The sequence below is a fragment of the Rhagoletis pomonella genome, unplaced genomic scaffold (genome assembly GCF_013731165.1).
Source record: "Rhagoletis pomonella isolate Grant_MI unplaced genomic scaffold, Rhpom_1.0 Rhpom_scaffold_00007, whole genome shotgun sequence".
Classification (NCBI taxonomy): Eukaryota; Metazoa; Arthropoda; class Insecta; order Diptera; family Tephritidae; genus Rhagoletis; species Rhagoletis pomonella.
The window spans coordinates 44,761,605-44,777,068 of NW_023458561.1; the positions used below are offsets into that span (position 1 = coordinate 44,761,605).

The following is a 15,464-nucleotide window of genomic DNA, read 5'->3' on the forward strand; positions in this document are numbered from 1 at the left end:
TTGTATCTCAGTTTAATTAAGACACATTCATTAAAATAAAAATATATTCGCAAATGCGTCTAAAAAAAATTTAAGAAATACAATTTTAAGCCCAGCGTAGCCAAAACATTTTCCAAAGCATTCATCTTGTTCGCCTACTCCACGTCAGCACTAATCTGAGGGGCCTTCAACTGCGTGTCCGGCAAACGAAGCGAATTTTAATTAACACATGAGCTATGGCAACGCTTCCACGAAACGGCGGGTAGAAATATATGTATGTATGTAGTAAGCAAATTCATATATTACGTACCCGTATGCTGTCCTCGCTGACTTTCATTTGTAAGCACCATGAGTTCCATGAATAAATGAATGACGCAAGGATCTCAATAAGTTAGCTTAGTGTGCGTGTCAGAAAGACATTCGGATGCAATTAACGTAACCAATTCATAATAAGATACAGTGTGTGAGCTGCGCCAGACTAGGGATTAAATAAAAAGAGCTGAATAGCAGTTAGTTAGCAAGGCAACGTGTTGAAAAAGATTGTAATTTTTCCTAAACTTCACTAGTAAATGTTTTGAAAGCTGAGTTTCTACCGAAATTTCAGACTACTACTGCAGATTTTCCAAAGATGGTAATAAGCTATAAAGAAATTCTATAAGCACTATAGGTAAAACTAAGTAGATACACGGTGGTTTTTGTTAAATATTTGCAAGGGTTTCTAAGCTTGAACTTTGTTGGTTACTTTTTTACAAAAAACATAGACGATGCACTAACAAAAACTATATAAATCAAACTTTAATTTTTTATACAGAGCTTAGAAAAATTCAACAAATTTTCATTAAAATGAGTTTTTAAATAATTTTGGGGATTGTAGTACAGCCCACACAAGTTTAGTCTAATAAAGTGCAAGTTTCAACCATCTAAAAAATCACATAGATTTTTAATAATTTTTCTAAGCTCTGTATAAATACTTCAAGTTTTTATAAATGGTTTTGCTTAAAAAAAATAAAAAATTTTCTTTAATAACCTTGCAAATATTTCACCAAAATCATATTGTACTCTGTTTTGCACTGTAGTGTATAAAGGGTGCGTGGCACCTCCCGTATGCACCAAATTAATCATGCGGCATTTCTCGGGGAGTATTCATGGTTGAGTACTGGAACTTGGTGCGGAGATATATTGCAGCAATCGCATTTTCATGGATAAAAGTGAGACTATTTGAAAAGGAGGCATGGTACCTCCCAAACCTACCGGAAATTTTACTTTTCTTTGAAGGTATACGTATAATTCTTCTGTACTTGTGTTTCTGAGTGAAATCCTCCTAAATAGCGGGCCGATTTTAACCAAATTTTTGTATGTGTGTTTGAAAGTGCCTTTGAATAGTTTAGTCTCATAATTTTGATAGTCGAGTCATTAGGATTTGGCTTATATTTGAAAAATTTGCGAAAACATTTGTCGCCAAGTGGCTCTGGAGTCGAGTTATTACTTAAAATCGACCTGCTGCACCACTCAGTATGTCGGACTCCCCTGTATTCGAAGTTAGCTGGGTTACGAAGCTCTCCGAGTCTGATAGTTTTACGTATAAAAGTAAAAATATACAGGTCGATTCTGCGCTGGTAATAAATATTTTTCAATTGCCGTGAAAAGGAAATGTTGTACTTGGTTCCTATAAGGACTGGAAAAATAATTATTTTTTATTCAAAAACTTACAGAAAGTTCTATTTGGCTTTTAAAAACATTTTTAGTCACACCACTTTAAGAAATGGGCTCAATTAAAAGGGCGTAGAAATATAGGTAGCGCAAGCGTATGAGCGAACATTTTTTACTTACTGCCTATAAAGCCATTTGCTATGCAACAGTTTCTGTCATTTATATCGGCTCCGTCCCTTTCCGCCGCGAACTTGTGTTTATATAGTCGCATCTGATGTCCTGTGTGCGCATGTGTGCGTAGTAAGAAGTGAAAGTAATGTTGGTGGAGGAACTGGGGGTAAAAGGGCTCATGGTAATAAATAGGCACTCAACGCCGGCAGAGGATGACATTGCAAGTGGCAACAAGTTTTGTTTGCTTTTAGCATAAAATCCGTTTATTCGGAAAATTGACGAGATAGAAAAGAGCCACGGCCTGAATGCGTACCAAATGGACATGGGATATTTGTATGTATGTAGAGTAGGGTGGGCCAAAAATACATGCGGGGAAAGAAATTCTAAAATGTTAAGCTCTCACCGCCTAGGTTTTTGGTGAGAGCTTAATATTTTAAACTTGTTTTATCACCCTAATATAGAGCGTATTAAGCTCTGCGAAAGTGAGATGGCCAGAGAAGTTCCAGCTGACGAAAAATTGGTGGATATAAGGCAACTTCAAATTGAATTATTTATTTATAAATAGGAGCTTTCACAACGGTTAAAAGTGGCACTATAGATGAGTAATCAAATTACTTAGCATGAATAATGTGCGTATGTTAACATGGATATATAAGTATTACAATGTTGACGTTACAAAGTGTCATTGATAAGACTATGACAAACAGTTTAAAGGCTTAGTTGGAGATTTTGCGTCACCCTTTTTAGTAGTGCATTTTAAAAAGAATATTCGTACAACGTCATTTAAAAATGGTTTAATTTTTACGAATTTTGTAATAAAATGGAAACTATTTTAGTTAACTTCGGCCTATTGTTATTTTAAGTGAAATACCCCATTTCTTTTATTTGCATTTTTATTTTCTTAATTTTTGTTCAAGGCAAATGCGAATAACAAAGTTTACAAAAAAAATAAAAGAATCCAGCATAGTATTTAGTAAAAAATTCCGAAAATAAAGCACCAAAAATTTCGGCACTGAAATCACTCATACGCCATGGAGTATCATTCGCTTTAGTTTTTCTTCTCCTCTTCGGTCGTTAGTGTTGAGTTCTACGACGCTAATATAATCTAAATACGCCAGCAATTGCTTACTTTCCTTCCCAACTGGCACATCTTGCACCAATGAAGGAACGCCAACATATTTCCCATTACTTGGCCAAAGCTTTTCTTCGCCAAGCCCGCCACAGATATGGCCATTAATCAACGTCTAGAGAAATTAGACTATACTACTCCCCTACTCTGTCTAGATAAAAAATTATAAATAAAAATATCAGAGAAGAACAAATGGGAATATGTCACAGACCTAGACTCAGGGTCAAACTATTTAAAGGGTTCCATCACTCCAGCGAGCTTGCACAAAATCTGAACTTTTGTTTATGGACTACAGCAGCGATTTTCATGGAAGAACGATTTAAAGTGCTTCGTAAACAGAATAATTGTTTATTGCATTAGTAGCAGTAACTGTTTAGCCATTTATTTAAAATTATATTTTCAAAAAAATTGCTTCTGTTTTTAGCAAACTTTAATTTAATTCTTTAGCATTCCAACTCCTTTTAAAAGATGCTCCACTGTTCCTCTCGCTTATGTATGCATACTTTTATTTATTAGTATAGATAGTTTTATTAGTGCATATAAATATGTGCATGTACGTATGTACCATTAACCAAGAAAGCTTAAATACACTCCCAATACATTTTCCTGAAGTTTTAAACTTTTCTACGCTTCCGGAAATGTAAACACGCTTATGCTTCACATGTGTGCATATACATAGGTACAAACACACGTACATATGTATATATGCATGTACGTACGAGTTGCTAGACGAGACGATATTTAAATTGTCGATGGTAAAAATGTCACGTATGCGGAACATAAGTAAATTTGTTTTAGATTTTCTTGTTTTGGTTTTATACTTTGACAAAGCTTGTTAAATACTTTGCTCACCTTGCTTAAGCCACTTTCATTTATCTACTTGCAGATGTTTTCGTAGAACATGTTTCCGCATTTAAAGTGAAAGCAAAAAGAAAACAACAATATGTACAAAACCGTGAGTGAAATACCATTTTCATTAAGTTTTTTTTATTAATTTACAAAAGTTGCATACGGTGGCGAAAATGTAAATAGGGAAGAGACATTTTAGCAAGTTTCGGCTATTTTAATTTTTTTTTTAATAACTTTTATTATTTTTTTATGAAATTTTGAATATTTTATATGAATATTTATAAAACCCCGACGAAGTTTAACAAATCGACACCTGAGTGGAAGTCGGAACTATCTCCGCAGCCAGTTCGGAAATGCCCTATATCAGAAAAGTTCTGAGTTGAAGAACTCCCTATCTCAGAATTCGATTCAAAAAATGCGATTGAATGACGCGTTTTTTAATCAGGCTGCTGAGATAGTTTTTAGAAATATTCAAGTCATTGAAAAGTATTGAATTGCTAGCAATTATAATATGAACAAATTTACAAAATTCTCCTGTGGAAACTTTCCGACGGAGCTATTTAGTTTTATCGCTACTGTCGCGACAATTTTGTCAGAGTGACAATTGTCAGCACTATTGTCAGACATTTGTCGACAAAATTCCAGTATTTTTACTGTCGCTTTTCAAAAATTGTCACGGTTGCCTACAGGGTTCTATAAAACAGAAAAAATGTCGCCGAGAATTCTGGCTCTAAAATTTTTCGGCAAAATAGACAATGGTCGCGCCTGTTATGAAATAGGCCCCAGGTATCGAAATTTTCATCCAATTTTCAAACTTTTTAATCAGATTTTTTTTATTTTTTGCATGTGCCATTTTGTAGTTTGAAGTAACTAGGATTTGCCGCTGATTTTTAGCAATATTACGTGCAAACATTTTCTCCCATTCAAAATATGCTGGACAAATTTTTTGTATGGAGAAAACGAACAACACCTTCAAAAAAAAATGTCAAAAATCAAAGTTAAGTCCTATTAAGCTACTTCAAACTTGCACTTTATTATACTAAAATAAGATGGGTTAGACAATTGCATACACAGAATATTTCTAAGAAATCTAATTAAAAAGTTCTAAATATTTATGGAACTTTGTCGAATTTTCCAAATTTTTATAAAAAGTTGTTCTTAGATAACGAGCTACACTTGCACACTTTTATCACCTTCTTCTTTTTTTGGTATTAAAGTATGTAATATTTTGAAAAATTATTATACGTTTGCACCAAAAGTAGTTATGGTAAATTTACATGAAATTCAATTTAAATGAAAGCATTGCTCCAAATCTTTTGAGTGACAAAAACAAGAAATAAAATAAAAGGTTGCTAAATGTAAAAAACATGTAATCTTAATTTATGTAGATACACGCATACATACATACTTTCATTCATATATCCCAACAAAAAAGGAGTTAGAAACTGAGGAAGTCTAAGGAGGCACATACTTGCCGAATAATTTTATTTTAGAGATTTGGCAAAAACATTTCCATACATCAGTGCAAATACGTGTAAATACATTCATATATACATACATATCTACATACATATGTATATACGCACAAGCGCAGAGGTATGTACAAGTGTAGTAAAATGATTATCCCTGCAGGAAATTGCTTTCTATCGAATTTATCGCTAAGCGAACTTTGCTTTTATTTCTTACAGACACTGTAGCAAAAATTACCGTTGTTAGAGAAAGTTTTGAAAAGGAAAAGTCGTTTCACTAGAAGATCTACACTTCTAATAGCCACACTTCCTCGAGATGGCATAAGCAATATAGTAGTATTCGATAAAAGTTTTCAAATATAATCGTTTAATAGAGCTACCACTCAAAATTAAGAATGATCCTCAGGCTGGTAGTCTGTACCGATGCAAGTACGCTTCAGACTTCAGATTAAGAGATGTTGATATCTATTGGAAAGCTACCGAGAAATTTTCAGGCATAGGTCTACGTCATCAGCACGTGAGTGAATATTAACTTACGAAGGCCATAATAGTAGTAGTAAAGTGCTCTCATCGTGTGAGCTTAAATCTCCACCAGTCTTCCAGTGCATGGAGAATCTCAAAGCTCTTCCTAAACACAATCACATCCATTAGCTTTAATAATTTTGCTATAAAAAACAACAGTCAATATTTCTACCATACAAAAGCATCTCTGGCAACCAAATCTGAACTAGTTAAGGAAAGCAAATATTGAATCGTACTCAGGGTCTCGGTCTACTATTGTCTGTCTTGACGGTGTTCCAATGCAAATTAACATAGAAAGCAATGAGAAGGATAATGAATTGGCGAAGGCAGGAATATGTTTAAATGAATTCGTAGCGGTGCTTTTGGGTTGCCCTCTTTCAATAACCCAAACAGGAATTATATACTCTGCATTTCATTGAACTGGCTAGATAGCTGGAGGTAGTTAAATGTACATACCTGGGGCTGAATTTTGTAACTGCGAGAAAATTCAGTGTACACTGAAGGCAAAACCTACCACCAAAACTTACCGAATAAAATGCTCTGAAAAAGAAGTGCACACAAATTTGCAGGTTAAAACTCATTCTCACACTTCCTAAATCACAAAATGAAGAGTGTACACAATTTTCAGTGCACACTTGAAAACTCACTCCGACAAGACGAAGACATTGAACTTAGTTAATATTCCTAGGACGGAAGTGTTCAGAATTGTAGCTGCCAACACGGGGAACTGGCACTTAAGCAAACATGTGAAAAAACCAGAACTACTGCAGCGAAAAGCTAGCTAAAAATGGGGCCAGAATTTCCCATGTGGATGTTTAGGCCTTTAGAGTACTAGATATGAAATATTAGGCAGACACCTAGTAAGAAAACAATATACCCAATCCATTGGAGTTACCATAAGTGAAGTGGGCAAATTGTATAGTAAATCGAGATATTTCGACCAAGTAACATAGGATAGCAATAAGGTTGGTTCAAAACATAAAGGAGGAAAAAAATTTTAAATTTTGAAGTTTTACAACTCGTTTTAAGTCAACGTATCAGAATGAGGTATATGTATTTTTTATGATAATGAAATAGAAATTTTTTAATTTTTTATTTTCTTTGAAAAAATTATTATTTAACATTTTTTCACGAGAAATATTTCAAAAATGGTGCAAAAACACATTTTAAATTTAGACAGCTACTATAAAGCACTACAACCAACTAGCAACTACAACCAGGCGAAAGCAACTACTTGCAATAGGTCCAAAAAGAGAAAAAAGAAAAGCTGAAGAAAGAGAAGATAGATTCATAGTAAATAGAAGCTAGTGCTAAATGCAGATATTCTTATATGTAAGATATTGACTCGGCTAAAGATGCCCTATTGCTGAGTGCAAGAATTGTTTAAACCTAATGTGACCTAAGCAGGAATCAACTTGATTGTTCTGCCAAAATTTTACTAAAATATAGTGTTATGAAAACTTAGCCTGTCTACCGTCTAAATAACTTAAAACTTATTACGATTAGCATCGTCCAGTTCAACAGCTTACATTTTTGATTTTTACTTCCAAAATTCTGTCAATCAACTGACTTAAGAATTTCCTTTGGGGCATTTCATATATATGTATACCAGTATGCAGTACGTATAAGTTTTCGGCGCCAACAAAGATATAAAAATGCTTACAAAACATTTTTTACATTTACCACCGCACTTAAATATAATATCCTGCCAACGGGAAGAAATAAAAAAAGAAGTAGCGTTGAGTAGAGTAAAAAATGACTAAAAACTGCAAGTTACAAAATCTTACCACCCGCTGGAGAGCACACCCAGCTTTATTTAGTGCACACCGGCATTTTTCTCTGTGCTAAATTTCAACGACTCTTGCTGACATACTAAGTTGTGCATGCATTTCTTTCACTCGCCTGTTTTTTATGCACAAACATTTTTCGAAGGACATTTTTGTAGTCTGCTTGTTTTCATTATTTCCGTGTTTTCATACGTGATCTTAGTTCTAAAATAAATGAGATATTACAATACGGGTATCAAAAACAACACAAAAATACTTTTAAGGTGCAGTGAAGTTCGCCGGGTATTTGCTAGTTAAAAAGTAACGCATCTAATTTTTGTATCTGGTACCTCTTTACATATTTTGTTCCCCGTGCAACCTAAAGACTTATACGTTGCCAGGGTTTGAAAAAATTTAACTTTTTTTTTTAAATCTCAACATCCTAATAGCCTCAAAGTTGTCGAAAGTTATCTGAAATAACTGCAAGCCAACACATTTTCTATGCAAGTTTCTGTAATCATTAAGTATCTCAATGCCATTTATATTTGTTTTATTTAAATTAAAAAGACTTAGCTTCTAGCGGAAGGAGTTCTTGCTAACGCTTGCTTTAGTTTTTTTTTTTAGGTTTTTTGTATTGCACATTTACATGTATGTAGATATGTATGTATGTTAAATTTCAAGAATTGTTTGCTCTTTTTTAGTTTGGTTATACTAAAACAATTTGGTTATTCGCTCGACTAGAAACCATATTTCAATTAATTTTTCATTCATGCATTCGTTCACATTCTAAGTGCAAATGTGGTTTCCTTCACACAGGCGCACATGCATATATACATATGTATGTATGTGAATTCCAACTCACAAATGTACAAAATAATTCGATTCATATACGGAATAAATGACTGGGACTCTGACTGAAATTTCATAGAAATTTGGCATTATTGAACATTTGCAGACATTTGTGCAGTTTGTTTTAGGTGATCTGCTGTTGAAAGTGACTAAAATTTCATATTCAGTTGAAGTAAAATTTGCTTTTCTTGATAATCCCTTTCAATTGCAATTGGAATTTTAATTAAACCTCTGCATGAAAGCAGCTTCAGAACATTTGTAACTGTCATAAATTTTTGAAGTGAAACTTCTTTAGCGGAGGTTGGTTGGGAGTAAATTGGCAAATTCAAGGGAAACTGCACACGCAAATGGTGCAACGGAAATGATGCAACGGAAGTGGTGCAACGGAAATGGTTGAGGCTGAAACAAGTGCTTCTTGTGTGTATGCATATGGTATTAATTTAGTAGAAATTTGCTAATAAAAGGTTAAAGAATAACACTTGGAAAAAGACCAATAAAGAATGAAAATAAAGGCGACTACGTACATATATAAGGAAAAGGATAAAGGCAAAGGTTAAAATAAAAACAAAAACAAAGATGCGTAAAGATAAAGGTAAAAATTAAGACCAAGGTAAATTTAAACACTTTACTTATATATAAGGGCAAAGCTGAGGACAATATTTAGATGAAGAAAATGATAAAAATAAAAGTAAAGACAAAGAGGAGGATGAGAATACCGATAAAAGTAAAGATGAAGATAAAGGAAGACAGATTAAAATAAATCTAATTAAAGAGGAAAGGATATAGAGAGAGAGAGATTTTCGAGATTCTCGGGACTTGTCGATAAAATATCGATATTTATTGATTTTGTTATCGATATTTATCGATTTTGTTATAGATTTTGTTTCCGATATTTATCGATTTTGTTATCGATTGTTATCGATTTTGATATCGACATTTATCGATATTTATCGATTTTTTTACCGATTTTGTTATCGAGATTTATCGATTTTATTATCGATATTTATCGATTTTGTTATCGATATTTGTCCGTTTTGTTATCGATATTTACCGATTTTGTTATAAATATTCATCGATTGTATTATCGATTTAGTTATGGATATTTTTATCGAAATTTTTGTGGACTTTATCGATATTTATCGATTTTGTTACCGATATCTATCGATTTTGTTATCGATATATGTCGAATTTAACATCGATATTTATCGCTTTTGTTATCGATATTTTTATCGATTTTGTTATGATTATTATTATTGGTATTTTATCGACATTTTTATCGATTTTTTATTGACATTTTTACCGATTTTGTTATCGATTTTGTTATCGATATTTATCGATTTTTTATCGATATTTATCGATTTAGTTATCGATATTTATCGATTTTATTATGGATATTTTTATCAGTTTTGTCATGGATAGGTAGGGATCTAGATAGAAAAAAGACAAAAAATATAACCTTAAACAAAAGCAGAGTTATGTATGTATGTACATATGTACTATATTGGTTATGAGAAAAAGTAGATATGTATGTGTGTAACGTAAGTTTCACTTCTCCAGTGTGGCCCAGGCGCACTTACTTTTTTTTATATTTTTTTAATAACAATATGGTTGACGCTTTTCAAAAACTATATAAATCACACTTTCAAACTTTATACAGAACTTTTTAACCAGAGTTTTTAGAAATTTTTTGGCTATGCAGTTAACAAGCTTATAAAATTCTAGTAAAATAGTATAAGTTTTGGCGGCTAAAAAATCGCATTGATTTTTGTAAATTTTTTTTTTGTTGACGGCTTATAATAAGACGGCTTCATATAAATAGCAAAATTTAAGAAAACTGGCGTTGAGTTTTTTTTTAACCCTCAACCGTCAAGCTAATTCGGGAAGCGTATTTAGGTTTACTCTTCAAAATACATAGGGGTACAAACGGCTGTGTCGCTGTGTTATCCAGGAATAGAATTATTACTTTTTTACGAATTGGAATACGGAATTAATTTTCTGTGTATATCAAAAAAAAATAGTCCAAAATTTATATTACATTATAACCAATTTGATGCGCTGTGGATATTGAAGAGCCCTAATGTTCATGGAATCATTTCTTTCAAAAAAGCATCAGCATGCGCCGACCTCAACTTATAAATCAAACCAACGCTCCCGCGTGGTAGTAAAGAAAAGGCTCAGCCAACATTTGGTACAAACGTTGTTAGCAGTTGCCTTGCCCTCGCCACAAATGTTCGGCCAGCTCCATCGCCGTCTCTGACTCGCTAAGCTAGCTTGATACTTATACCTACTTAAGTACTTCAGCGTCATTAAAATGGAAATATGGGAGTGCGGTAGTGCGCTTGCCATAAAATGGAGTCCAAAGCGCAAATGCTTCCGAAAAATGTTTAAAAAAGAAGATTTAGCAACCAAATATACAAAAAGTAAAAAAATGGAAAAGTAAACATGTGGGCTTAACGAAATCTAAAATGCACTTTGCAGTCATCATTGCACTGGTTTATCATACAAAAAGTTATAAGAACACACACATACACACATTCAAATTTGTGCTACATACAATTTTGTGGTATTGGTTAAAAAGTGTTTGCAAAGCACAGAAGAGAGAATGTAAATCACCCTACAGTATTTGTAAGTGATTTTTGGCACATTAAAAATAACTCATACAAAATTGGAATGCCATAAAAGATTGAACACTTTTCGCTCTAATACTTTCGAAAATTGATTTTTCCACTACTTACAATTAGTCATTAAATTAAGTAATAGTGGCTTTCCTCATCATAATCAAAGATTTGGCAGTAGTTTATGCTCACCATTTACCTAAGAGAAAAGCCAAATGCTTGATCTTATAAAGGGATGTAAATCTATGATTTTCATCTAGCTCAAATCCGGCATATAAATCTAAAAATATTGGCGGAAGCGATGTATTTCCAATCTACACAAAGCCGCTGCAACGGGATGCCTTCTGATGTCGATTGAGTATTAGGTACATTAGGTGGTCTCAACGCTCTACCCAACCTAGACATCCGTCGCACAACGACTCAAATCGACGTCGCAAACATACGACAAAGACAACATTGATCACCTGGCATGTGAGACTTTACTTTAGAAGATCAAGCTTCTATTTATCCAGACCCGACTTCGACATACCCAATATATAGTATATCCACCCCTAATGCCAGCAAACGATCTCTCCCTCTCGCTCTTTCTCCATCTGGTTTGAATCGGGAGATATTTAATTTTGTCCATTTTGTTTCTCAAAACTGTAAACTGCGTGCTGTATCTACGCTTTGATTTAACTTGGAGCTGTCAGTGTTTTTTTTTTTAATTAGGGCATTTGGAAAATAAAATATGAACATTCCAGTAAAAGCTATCCGTATTTTCATGCGAAATTTTATTTGTTTAATAAGGCATTAATACATGAATGAATGGTGCCTATCGGGCGCAAAATCACTAATTGAATGAATAAGTAATTAAAAATGAGTTAATGGTGTTATCAAGCGCAAACTTTGCTTGTGGAATTCACGAGTGGTTTTATTCTTTATGTTTTTAATTATCGGTATTGACTACACAAATTTTCGGTCAGCTTAAAAATAAAAAATAATAATTTAAATAATTATACCTATACACAGACATACATATGCATAAGTATGCATACCTATGCAGATTACTTTTACGCACGCATCATTTGTAAAATGTGAGGATAATTAAAATTCATTGAATAATATTAAATGCAACGGATGAGTTTTAAATTCTCTGGTAGGTACGTATATAGATAAATGTTAGGTAGCTTTGCTGAAGGGCAGCCTTCAATATGCGTGCATACATTCAGATGTACGTACATACATACATTGCATGGAATAGTAAATAAGTGTGTTATATTTCTAGAGAAAGATATTTTGAATTTAATATATTTTAAATGCCACAGCATAGTATGCCACCGTTGTCTTTGCTGAGAAGCTACTGCAACCCTCAAAGTCGTTGTGAAAAATATGTGATAAAGCAGGATCTGACATCTACTTAGTAACAGTTAAGCTGCACTCAAGGCAACTAGTTCGGCAATGCTAGTCTCGCCTGAATTAAGTATCTTGGAAAGCATAATGAACTTATTTATGCTGTGCTCTAGGTCACCCGGAAGTACTTGGTAATAAGGTCACTCGGAAGTAATTGGTAATGAGGCCCCTGACCAATTGGCCAGAGAGGGTTCAGACCAGTTATTCTTTGATCCGCTACCAGTTAAAACATTCTCACCTTCGGCCATCGAAGGCACCGTCAAAAAAGGGGTGAATATTTTGCTTAGCAATGACGGCAAACGCTGCTAGCCGAAAGCCATTGTCCACTCTAAATGAGTTACCAGCTTTCGCTCATTCGCCGCGCAATAAATAATTGCTGGCATTTTCTTCGCATTACCAAATTAATGTTGGCTTTCAATTAATGTGCGTTGTCATTGGCTGCGTAATTTGGGCAGGTAAATTAATTAGTTTGTTGGCTTTTATGTGCAGCAAATGTTTCTTGCATTTCAATGAATATTCAATATATTGAATATACGTATATACGTATATACGTAATGAGCATTCAGTGAAGATTTTAATAATTTGAATTAAATATGGGGAATGTGTGGGGGACAAAATTACTAGAAAATCCCTTGATGACAAAATACCTAATAATAACTACCAGGGAACAAATTTCTGATAAAAATTTACTCTCTATACATACCCTGTATTACAGGAGAGCAACTATAGGACCGATGAATCGGTAGCTACCAGGCTAAATCCGTTGATTACCAATGGACCTCTCCCTGCGATTACTTATCTTATCAATTTGACCGATTTAAATTTTTCCAATAGGTGGCAACCCGCTTCGAAAATATTTTCTACGATAAACTTGCTTAAACCTCTTTAGTTTGGTACCGGTATTTTAATATTTAGTTTAATTTATCAATTTATTTGAATAAAATTTTTCAAATAGGTGGCAACCCTCTTAAAAAATATGTTCGGCAGTAAACTTTCCTAAATCTGTATTAAAAAATCTAATTTACCCTATCAACTAAATAAATTAAAATTTACAAACAGGTGGCAACCATCCGCAAAAATATTTTCGTATGCACGCCATCTCAAACCTCTTTCTTTGGATAGCCACACTGCATTATTTATTTTATCCTATCAATTTACTTCAACCTTCCAATCCAATCAATATTTACCGTTGTTTCTACGACAGAAACCGAATTGGATATTTCCAAAACTCTATCTGTCGACAGGTTTGTAATTTTTTCTTTGAAATCGCTTTATTAGTTCTCGTGCAGTAAGCGTTTTCCTGAAGCCCTAAAAATTACAACTACAACATTTGAGCATAGCCTCCATATGGAAACGTAAGACGTATTCTACGTCAAAATTCTGGTTAAAAATCTCAAAATTTAGATAAAGGTTTGTGGATTTTTTCTAAATTCTGTATAAAGTTTTAAAGTATGACTTATACAATTTTTGGTAAAGGATGGACCATAGCTTTATAAAAAAATATCAAAAAAGTATAGCTTGAAAAACATTGTAAACACTAAACACCATTTATCCACTTTTAACCGCCACTGTATGTAATGACTTAGCCCCAATCAATTGCAGTTGGTTTCCAGAATAACTCCGAATCAGCGAGTTGATGCAGATCAACGCGACCGTTTGTCTATAGAATACATGCAAATCAGCCAGTTTTAAACCAAAGCTTATTTGTTTCTTCATTCAATTTGCAATTTCTGCAATCTTTTTGCTGATTTAGGAAGTAAATTGAATAACTAAGCACCCAAAAATTTACAAACAAATATTAAAATAAGCGTGGTGGTTATAATAGTACATACTAGCAATTACCCGGCGTGCTTCGCTGCGCCTTAAATGTATTTTTGTGTTGTAACTCTCCCCCTAAGCTCTTATGGCCTCATTTACAAAATATTTTTAAAGAACTTTATGAAGTTAGGTTTAAAAAAATCGATCTATGAAGCATTGTTTATTTTTTTTTTGAGTTAATATATTTTCGAAGGTAATTAGAAAATATGTAAAGAACCGACTTTCTCTTGGAAATTTAATTTATAATCTTATAACTGGAGTCTACTATCGCACCCTTACCTCAAACGTGTATTGATTCAATATTCAAATAACGTATATTTATATAATTTGAAAAAATCTCCCTACTATACAAATATGTACAGCAATATGAAATAATATTTTCAAATGTTGTGAGAGGGAGTAACAAAACAAAATTACTTTTAAGGCGCAGCGAAGCACGCCGGGTATTCGCTAGTGTCACATGAAATTAACTGAGCAAAGTACAATGAATAGCTGTTAAACAATGGCACCATCTACTTTAAATGAAACATACTTATTTTCGTGGGGGATACTCACACACCATTTTATTTTTCCTGAATTTTCCTAGCTATAAACCTCCAACGAATGCAAAACCGTGAAAATCGGTTCGTGCGTTCTGGAGTTATAGCGTCAGGAAGGAAAACCCTACTTATTTTTATATTAATTTTTATATTAAAGAAGATTAAAGAACTGTCCGCATTACTCAATTTTATTTTTCACTAAAACGGTATTCATGAATTTTTTATTTTTTTTTTTATTTGCTTCCGCATACTTTTGACATAACAGCTTTCATTTTATGCCGATATTAAACAAATACAGCCTAACCGCCCTATTCCCACAACACTGACAAATTTCATCATATGACTATTGTCACAATTACTGCGCCTAAAACACAATATAAACATTGTTTCGCCGTTGTCACTTACTCAGTAAGTCATAACAATAAAACTGACAATTGTCATACGACAGCTTATAATAAATTTGCGGCATAGTATTAGGCGCAGTAGTCAAGGCAATAGTCAGCCGCTGAGTTTTGTCAGTGGTGTGGGAATAGGGCGGTAAGTTTACCCGGGTCCACGTTTTGGTCTGTATCTCGTGACCCAAGTCACCCAGCTATATGAAAAGTGCTCAATCTTAAAGCATTCATGAACAGCTTTCATTTGATACCCATATTGAACAAATACACCCAAGGTTACCCAGGTCAACGTTTTGGTCTATATCTCGAGACCCTAGTCAC

At 33.5% G+C, this 15,464-nt stretch overlaps 1 long non-coding RNA gene across 1 annotated transcript in view; it reads left to right on the forward strand.

The window, feature by feature from the left end:
• Positions 1 to 15,464, forward strand: part of LOC118743730 — a 39,944-nt gene that overhangs the window by 14,971 nt on the left and 9,509 nt on the right. Inside the window, exon 3 of the long non-coding RNA XR_004993497.1 lies at positions 3,816 to 3,884. This is a non-coding gene — a long non-coding RNA (uncharacterized LOC118743730). The remainder of the gene's footprint in view (positions 1 to 3,815; positions 3,885 to 15,464) is intronic.